At 46.8% G+C, this 8615-nt stretch overlaps 1 pseudogene; it reads left to right on the top strand.

Moving 5' to 3' along the window:
* The first annotated feature begins 6630 nt into the window (after positions 1–6630).
* Positions 6631–8298, top strand: LOC103640385 (scarecrow-like protein 6; annotated as a pseudogene).
* Positions 8299–8615: the final 317 nt, after the last annotated feature.

The following is an 8615-nucleotide window of genomic DNA, read 5'->3' as shown; positions in this document are numbered from 1 at the left end:
GATCGCAGAGCCGGACTAGTGGGTAAAGTGTACACCTCTGCGCAGAGTTTGAAAACCTATTCGAATAGTCTATGTCCACAGGAATGGACGAGTCTGGTATGGTATGGCAATTAATGTTTTGTTTTCCAAAAAAAGAGATGCTTTTGAGAAAAGTGGTTTCTAAAAAGGTTCGGCGGTTGAGCCGTGAGCTATGGTGGACGGGAAGTCCAGTAGCTGTTTTTGAAAAGGAAAACCAGTGGGAAACTGCTGAGATACCTGGATGGTTTAGTCCAGGGGATTTTGTTCTAATATTGAAAAACTTCCTGAGGATGCACTTTGCAAAATACAAAATGTTTTTCAAAACAACCCTGCATAAAATATTGTTGTTTCTGCAAAATATCCTGAGCTCCACATATTCCATGCATTATATCTGATTTCCCCATTCCGCGGGTGAAGGTGGGCTGCTGAGTACGTTTGTACTCACCCTTGCTTATTTGTTGTTTTTCAGAAAAAGGAGATCGGGTAAGAGTTACGACTGTTCCCAACCTTGCATGTGGCTGTTGGACCACTGAATTGCTTCACTGCGTATATCAGGCTGCTTCAGCCCCACTCTGATGATATGTCCCGAGTTGTGGACCAACTCTTAAAGTTGATCGCCACCTTTATAGGTTTGTCTCGTTTAAGCAGATCTGGAATCATCTGATGTATAAATGTGTTTACTAGCCTCCTGGGACTAGTAATTGTATCACATTTGAGTCCCAGAGGATTGGGACGCTTCACTAGTTATTGTGGATGATTATTCTCGCTTAACTTGGGTGTTCTTTTTATAGGAAAAATCTCATACCCAAGAGACCATAAAGGGATTCTTAAGACGAGCTCAAAACGAGTTCGACTTAAGGATCAAGGAAATTAGAAGCGACAACGGGACGGAGTTCAAGAACTCACAAATCAAAGGCTTCCTTGAGGAGGAGGGCATCAAGCATGAGTTCTCTTCTCCCTACACGCCACAACAAAATGGTGTAGTGGAGAGGAAGAATCAAACTCTACTGGACATGGCAAGAACCATGCTTGATGAGTACAAGACTTCGGAGGCCGAGGCGGTCAACACCGCCTGCTACGCCATCAACCGGTTGTATCTACACCGAATCCTCAAGAAGACATCATACGAACTCCTAACCGGTAAAAAGCCCAATATTTCATATTTTAGAGTCTTTGGTAGCAAATGCTTTATTCTTGTTAAAAGAGGTAGAAAATCTAAATTTGCTCCTAAGACTGTAGAAGGCTTTTTACTAGGATATGATTCAAACACAAGGGCATATAGAGTCTTTAACAAGTCCTCAATACTAGTTGAAGTTTCTTGTGACGTTGTGTTTGATGAGACTAACGGCTCTCAAGTATAGCAAGTTGATCTTGATGAGATAGGTGATGAAGAGGTTTCGTGCGTCGCACTAAGGAACATGTCCATTGGGGATGTGTGTCCTAAGGAATCCGAAGAGCCTCCAAATGCACAAGATCAACCATCCTCCTCCACGCAAGCATCTCCACCAACTCAAAATGAGGATGAGGCTCAAGTTGATGAAGGGGAAGATCAAAAAGATGAGCCACCTCAAGATGACGGCAATGATCAAGGTGGAGATGCAAATGATCAAGACAAGGAGGATGAAGAACCAAGACCGCCACACCCAAGAGTCCACCAAGCAATCCAATGAGATCACCCCGTCGACACCATCCTCGGCGACATTCATATGGGGGTAACCACTAGATCTCGTGTTGCACATTTTTGTGAGCATTACTCTTTTGTTTCCTCTATTGAGCCACACAGGGTAGAGGAAGCACTTCAAGATTCGGATTGGGTGGTGGCAATGCAAGAGGAGCTCAACAACTTCACTAGGAACGAGGTATGGCATTTGGTTCCACGTCCTAATCCAAATGTTGTAGGAACCAAGTGGGTGTTCCGCAACAAGCAAGACGAGCATGGTGTGGTGACAAGGAACAAAGCCCGACTTGTGGCCAAAGGATATTCACAAGTTGAAGGTTTGGATTTCGGTAAAACCTATGCACCCGTAGCTAGGCTTGAGTCAATTTGTATATTACTTGCCTATGCTACTTACCATGGCTTTAAGCTTTACCAAATGGACGTGAAAAGTGTCTTCCTCAACGAACCAATCAAGGAAGAGGTCTATGTTGAGCAACCTCCCGGCTTTGAAGATAGTGAGTACCCTAATCACGTATATAAACTCTCTAAGGCGCTTTATGGGCTCAAGCAAGCCCCAAGAGCATGGTATGAATGCCTAAGAGATTTCCTTATCACTAATGGTTTCAAAGTCGGAAAGGCCGATCCTACTTTATTTACTAAAACTCTTAACAATGATTTGTTTGTATGCCAAATTTATGTTGATGATATTATATTTGGGTCTACTAACGAATCTACATGTGAAGAATTTAGTAGGATCATGACACAAAAATTCGAGATGTCTATGATGGGGGAGTTGAAGTGCTTCTTGGGATTTCAAGTGAAGCAACTCCAAGAGGGCACCTTCATTAGCCAAACGAAGTATATTCAAGACATTCTAACCAAGTTTGGGATGAAGGATGCCAAGCCCATCAAGACACCCATGGGAACCAATGGGCATCTCGACCTCGACACGGGAGGTAAATCCGTAGATCAAAAGGTATACCGGTCGATGATAGGCTCTTTACTCTATTTATGTGCATCTCGACCGGATATAATGCTTTCCGTATGCATGTGTGCAAGATTCCAAGCCGACCCTGAGGAAGCTCACCTTACGGCCGTAAAGAATCTTGAGATATTTAGTTCATACTCCTAAGTTTGGGATTTGGTATACTAGGGGATCCACATTTGATTTAATTGGTTATTCGGATGCCGATTGGGCGGGGTGTAAAATTAATAGAAAGAGCACATCGGGGACTTGCCAGTTCTTGGGAAGATCCTTGGTGTCTTGGGCTTGAAAGAAGCAAAATTCCGTAGCTCTTTCTACTGCCGAAGCCGAGTATATTGCCGCAGGTCATTGTTGCGCCCAATTACTTTGGATGAGGCAAACCCTTAGGGACTATGGTTACAAATTAACCAAAGTTTCTCTTCTATGTGATAATGAGAGTGCAATCCGCATGGCGGATAATCCCGTTGAGCATAGCCGCACTAAACACATAGCCATTCGGTATCATTTCTTAAGGGATCACCAACAAAAGGGAGATATCGAGATTGCATATAGGTATCATTTCTTAAGGGATCACCAACAAAAGGGAGATATCGAGATTGCATATATTAACACTAAGGAACAATTAGCCGATATCTTTACCAAGCCACTTGATGAACAAACTTTTAACAAACTTAGGCATGAGCTAAATATTCTTGATTCTAGGAATTTCTTTTGATGTCTTGCATACATAGCTCATAAGTATACCTTTGATCATATCTTTATATGCTACGACTAATGTGTTTTCAAGTATATCTCAAAACAAGTCATAGGTGTATTGAAAGGGAAATGGAGTCTTCGGCGAAGACAAAGGCTTCCACTCCACTCCATAACTCATCCTTCGCCGTCACTCTGAGCCAATTCTCCATCTTTGGTATAATCTTCACTCATGTTTTATTTGCCAAAGGGGAGAAAGTAGTTAACAAGGGCTTATATTTCACTCAAAGTATCCGTTTTTGGCGATTCATGCCAAAGGGGGAGAAAGTATTAGCCCAAAGCAAAAGGATCGCACCACCACCTTAGTTTAAAATAAGTTTTTCAAATTGGTATCTTATTCTATTCAAAAAGGGTCTTGAAATGATTGTATCTTTCAATTGATATCTTATTTTCTCAATTGGTATCTTATTTTCGAGAAAATAGCTCCTTCAAAAATTGGTATCTTAAAACCCTCTTGAATACTAAGAGGAGAAATTTATTGAAGGGGAGTTTTGTTCTAGTCGAAGGAAAAGCATTTGAAACAGGGGGAGAAAATTTCAAATCTTGAAAATGCTTCTCAAACTATTATTCATTTACCTTTGACTATTTGCAAAAGGACTTTGAAAAGAATTTACAAAAGAATTTGCAAAAACAAAACATGTGGTGCAAGCGTGGTCCAAAATGTTAAAAATATAAAGAAACAATCCATGCATATCTTATGAGTATTTATATTGGCTCAATTCTAAGTAACCTTTGCACTTACAACTATGCAAACTAGTTCAATTATTCATTTCTATATTTGCTTTGGTTTGTGTTGGCATCAATCACCAAAAAGGGGGAGATTGAAAGGGAATTAGGCTTACACCGAATTCCTAATTGATTTTGGTGGTTGAATTGCCCAACACAAATAATTGGACTAACTAGTTTGCTCTAGTCTATAAGTTCTACAGGTGCCAAAGGTTCACAGTTAGCCAATAAAAAGACCAAGAAAAGAGTTCAAACAAGAGAGCAAAAGACAACCCGAAAGGCACCCTGGTCTGGCGCACCGGACTGTCCGGTGTGCCACCGGACAGTGTCCGGTGCACCAGGAGACTCGAAGCCAAACTTGCTACCTTCGAGAATTTCCAAGTGCGCTCCGCTATAATTCATCGGACTGTCCGGTGCACACCAGACTGTCTGGTGTGCCAGCGGAGCAACGACTACTTCGTGAAGCAACGGTAGACTGCAACGCATTAAATGCGCGCCTGCGCGCACAGAGAACAGAGCAGCGCCAGAAGGCGCACCGGACAGTCTACAGTACCTGTCTGGTGCACCACCGGACAGCCCAGAGGCCCCACAAGTCAGAGCTCCAACGGTCGAACCCCAACGGTCCGCTGACGTGGCTGGCGCACCGAACAGTGTCCGGTGCGCCATGCGACTGCAGCCTTCCAACGACCATTTTTGGTGGTTGGGGCTATAAATACCCCAACCACCCCACATTTAATGGCATCTAAGTTTCCACTCTTCTACACCTTACAAGAGCTAGCATTCAATACAAGACACACCAAAGAGATCAAATCCTCTCCCAACTCCACACAAAGCATTAGTGATTAGAGAGAGTGATTTGTCGTGTTCATTTGAGCTCTTGCGCTTGGATTGCTTCTTTTCTTTCTCATTCTTTCTTGTGAAAACTCAATTGTAACCGAGGCAAGAGACACCAATTGTGTGGTGGTCCTTGCGGGGACTTTGTGTCCCGTTTGATTGAGAAGAGAAGCTCACTCGGTCCGAGGGACCGTTTGAGAGAGGGAAAGGGTTGAACACTACAACACATATAGCCTTCTATGACGAATACCTTGTGACAATAGATCAAAATGTCATAAGCCTCTCCTACTTATGACGTTTTGTAGGGGATGATTGACTTTAGTGATGAAAAGTAAAACTTTGTCATTAAGACCAATGCAAAATCGTTATAAATATGAAAGTGTCACATTTGTGACGAACACTCTTTCAATCTTATGACAATTAGGTAGTGTCACTATTTCATGACAATGTTGGTCGTCATAATTCTCATGTGAATTTCCTAAAAAGCAAAAATGTAGACGCCACTACATATAATGAAATAAATCAAAATGACTATGAAATAAGTTTGAATATGAAATTGTAAAGCCCAAAATTGATAGGAGAAATAAAATAAAATAAATAAATAAGTAAATTTATATGTGGATGTTTTGGGGATTCCTTGAATTCCTTTTTATTTCTCTTTGCATACTCAACTAATGGCATTCAATTATGCAAATAACAAATAAATAAATAAATAAATATGCATTTCATTCTGAACTATTTTGGTTTGTATAATCACTTTAAGATTGAAATTTTGAAACTAGATTTAAATTTATAAATAATATGAAGTGAAACTAGAAAACATAAAAGAAAAAGGGAAGAGATGACTCACATGCGCATGGGCCAATTCCTCCTCATCACGGCCCAAAAGCCCACTTCACCTGGCACCCCCTCCGCCTCCTGTGCGTGGATGCACTGCGCCACCGATCGCCAATGACCCGTGGGCCCAGGTCGTCAGGATCACCTTCCTCGCCAAAGCACGCTCACCGGCTCACCGCTATCCTCGTAACAGATTTTCACCGCAACAAACTCCGCTGGCTCCGCGCGATTTCCCAGATCCCATCCTCCTTGGACTCGCGACTTCGGAGTATAAAGCTGGGCACCACCCTCCTCTCTCTTCTCATCTTCTTGCGCTACCGTGGGGAGCAGAGGGATTAAGCAGAACGTTGCCGTCGTGTGGAGACCCAGCCGCCGCGCCTGGGATATCTTCGCGTTACCAGCCCTGAAGTTCTGTTGGACCGCGCCAGTACTCGCGGTACTCTCTCCGTGCTCACCCCGTGGTCTGGGCAACCAGAATTTCTCGCCGGGGGTCGAACTTCGTCGCGGATCCGCCTGCTCCCGTGGCCAGCCTGCTATATACATGATCAACGCCGGTACGTGACTACTACGAGTTCATTACACACTGCTATAGGCCTAGGACGAATCGGTTATGGGTAGGGCGCGCCAACTCGCCGGATCTATGCGTCGGTGAACTACAACGCCGCCGTGGGGAGCTCGGCTGCAGGCGTGAGGTAGATGACGGGTCGATGGCCGTTGATCCCATATCAAACGGCTAGGATTAGATCTAGACGAAATCAATCCTGAGCGACGGATTTAGATATGGGTGGCCACGATTTGCTTTGGCGTTCCTTTCGTCTCAATGAATCGTGGTCGTGTGTCGTGGATCTGGTGGATCCAGGGGGATCTCGACTTCTTTAAATCCCTGCCCTTGATTGTAGATCCAAGTGTTCCTGCTGCGTACCGGTTCGGGAGCGTAGGATTCTAATCTGAGCCGTGTATTGCTGATCGGATGGCTCAAAACATACGATACCCCTTCGCGGCTGCAGCTTTTCAAAAGAGTCCCTGTGCTTTTATAAAATAAACCCGCCGTCCTCGCGGAGAGTAGTCTGAGTCTGGTAGAGTTTTATATGTTTAACCCTAGGCTCTCTGATATTAGCGTCCTCGGTCCAGAACACTTAGGATATTCAGAAATTAATAAAGAAATAGGTTTTTAGTATAAAAATAAATCCAGCAACTTGTTTAATCCGTATTTAATCTCTACTACTCTATATGTTGTTAGTGTAGGCGTCCACAGACGTTGTTCTGCCCGCCGTGATTTCTCCACGCGCAATCCTCCGCGCCCCTGCGCCAAATCTGCGCGCAATCCGCCGCCTGCCATCCGCGCGTGCAATCCGCCCAAATCCGCCGCCACGCCCCTGCTCACCGATGGAAGGTCTCCACGTGCAATCCTTTCCATCCCTTTCCTCACGGTCTCCGCCCTAATCCTCTCCCTCCTAGCCTCTCACTCTCCCGACTGCCTGGCCGCCTCCCTCCCTGTCCATGCCACACATGCTCTAACGCACCAACGATGAGGGGAGCGCCGCCCTCCGTCGCAGATTGGGATCTCCCTCGCCCGCCCGACGACATGCTCTAACGCGGCGACGCAGCCGAAGCGACCCCACCGGATGGCCGGCACACCGGCGCCGAAGCTGCCGTCTTTCCCTGGACCTGTCGCCTAGGCGGGCGGCGGGTTCGCGTCCGCCTTGAAGCCCAAGGGGGAGGCGGGTAACGACGAGGCAGCCGCTGCGGTGGACCATCTTGCCGAGGCGGCCAGACTTGCCGAGGCCGGCGATGCCTTCGACGCCCGCGAGATATTGGCGCAGCTCAATTATCGGCTCCCCACCGTCCCCACGACCGGGACTCCGCTGCTCCGCTCAGCCTTCTACTTCAAGGAGGCCCTGCGCGTTGCGCTCTCCCCGACCGGCGAGGCCCTGGCGCCCCCGGTGGTGTCAACGTCGTACGACGTGGTCCTAAAGCTCGGCGCGTACAAGGCCTTCTCCGAGGTGTCCCCCGTGCTCCAGTTCGCGAACCTCACCTGCGTGCAGGCGATGCTGGATGAGCTTAGGGCCGCCGGCCGCATCCACGTGCTGGACCTGGACATCGGCATGTGCTAGGAGTGGTGTCGCTGATGCAGGAGCTGGCGCAGCGCTGCCCCGCGGCGACGCTTAAGGTGACCGCATTGGTGTCACCGGCGTCGCACCACTCGCTGGAGCTAAACCTCATCCACGAGAACCTGTCGGGCTTCGCCCGTGAGCTCGGCGTGTTCCTCCAGTTCGTGGCGTACAACGTGGACGCCCTGGACCCCGCGGAGCTGGTGGCCATCACCAGCGACAACGCCGTGGCCGTCCACCTCCGCGTGGGGTCGGCCCACGTGACAGCATTGTCGACCGTGCTCCGCCTTGTGAAGCGGCTCGGCGTCAAGGTGGTGGTTTCTGTGGACCGCGGCTGCGACCTCTCTGCACTTGGCGGCGAGATATATACAGGTTAGGACTAGGACGCTCCGGTTGCTTAGCCTCCTAAGCAAGTTGTGGCCGCGGGTGGCTTCAGCGAGGCTCTAAATCTACCTGTCCATTATCTCCCCCCACTCCCTCCCCCGTTGATTGTTCCAGTATCATCAGTCAGCTGTTCGCTAATGCTCCAGGCTGACAGAAGTGTTTATGACCATTATCTTGTTCCATCAGATGCTGCTGGTACCAAAAAAAACAAAACAAAAAGAAGAAGAAGCTAGGATCATTCACACCGCTAGGATGAAAGTTCTAATCCCTTGGGGTTACTGGATCCGTCCAATTTTTTTGCTTAAGTGAA

Source organism: Zea mays, chromosome 9, assembly GCF_902167145.1.
Source record: "Zea mays cultivar B73 chromosome 9, Zm-B73-REFERENCE-NAM-5.0, whole genome shotgun sequence".
Classification (NCBI taxonomy): domain Eukaryota; kingdom Viridiplantae; phylum Streptophyta; class Magnoliopsida; order Poales; family Poaceae; genus Zea; species Zea mays.
This window is presented reverse-complemented; position numbering and strand designations above follow the sequence as displayed.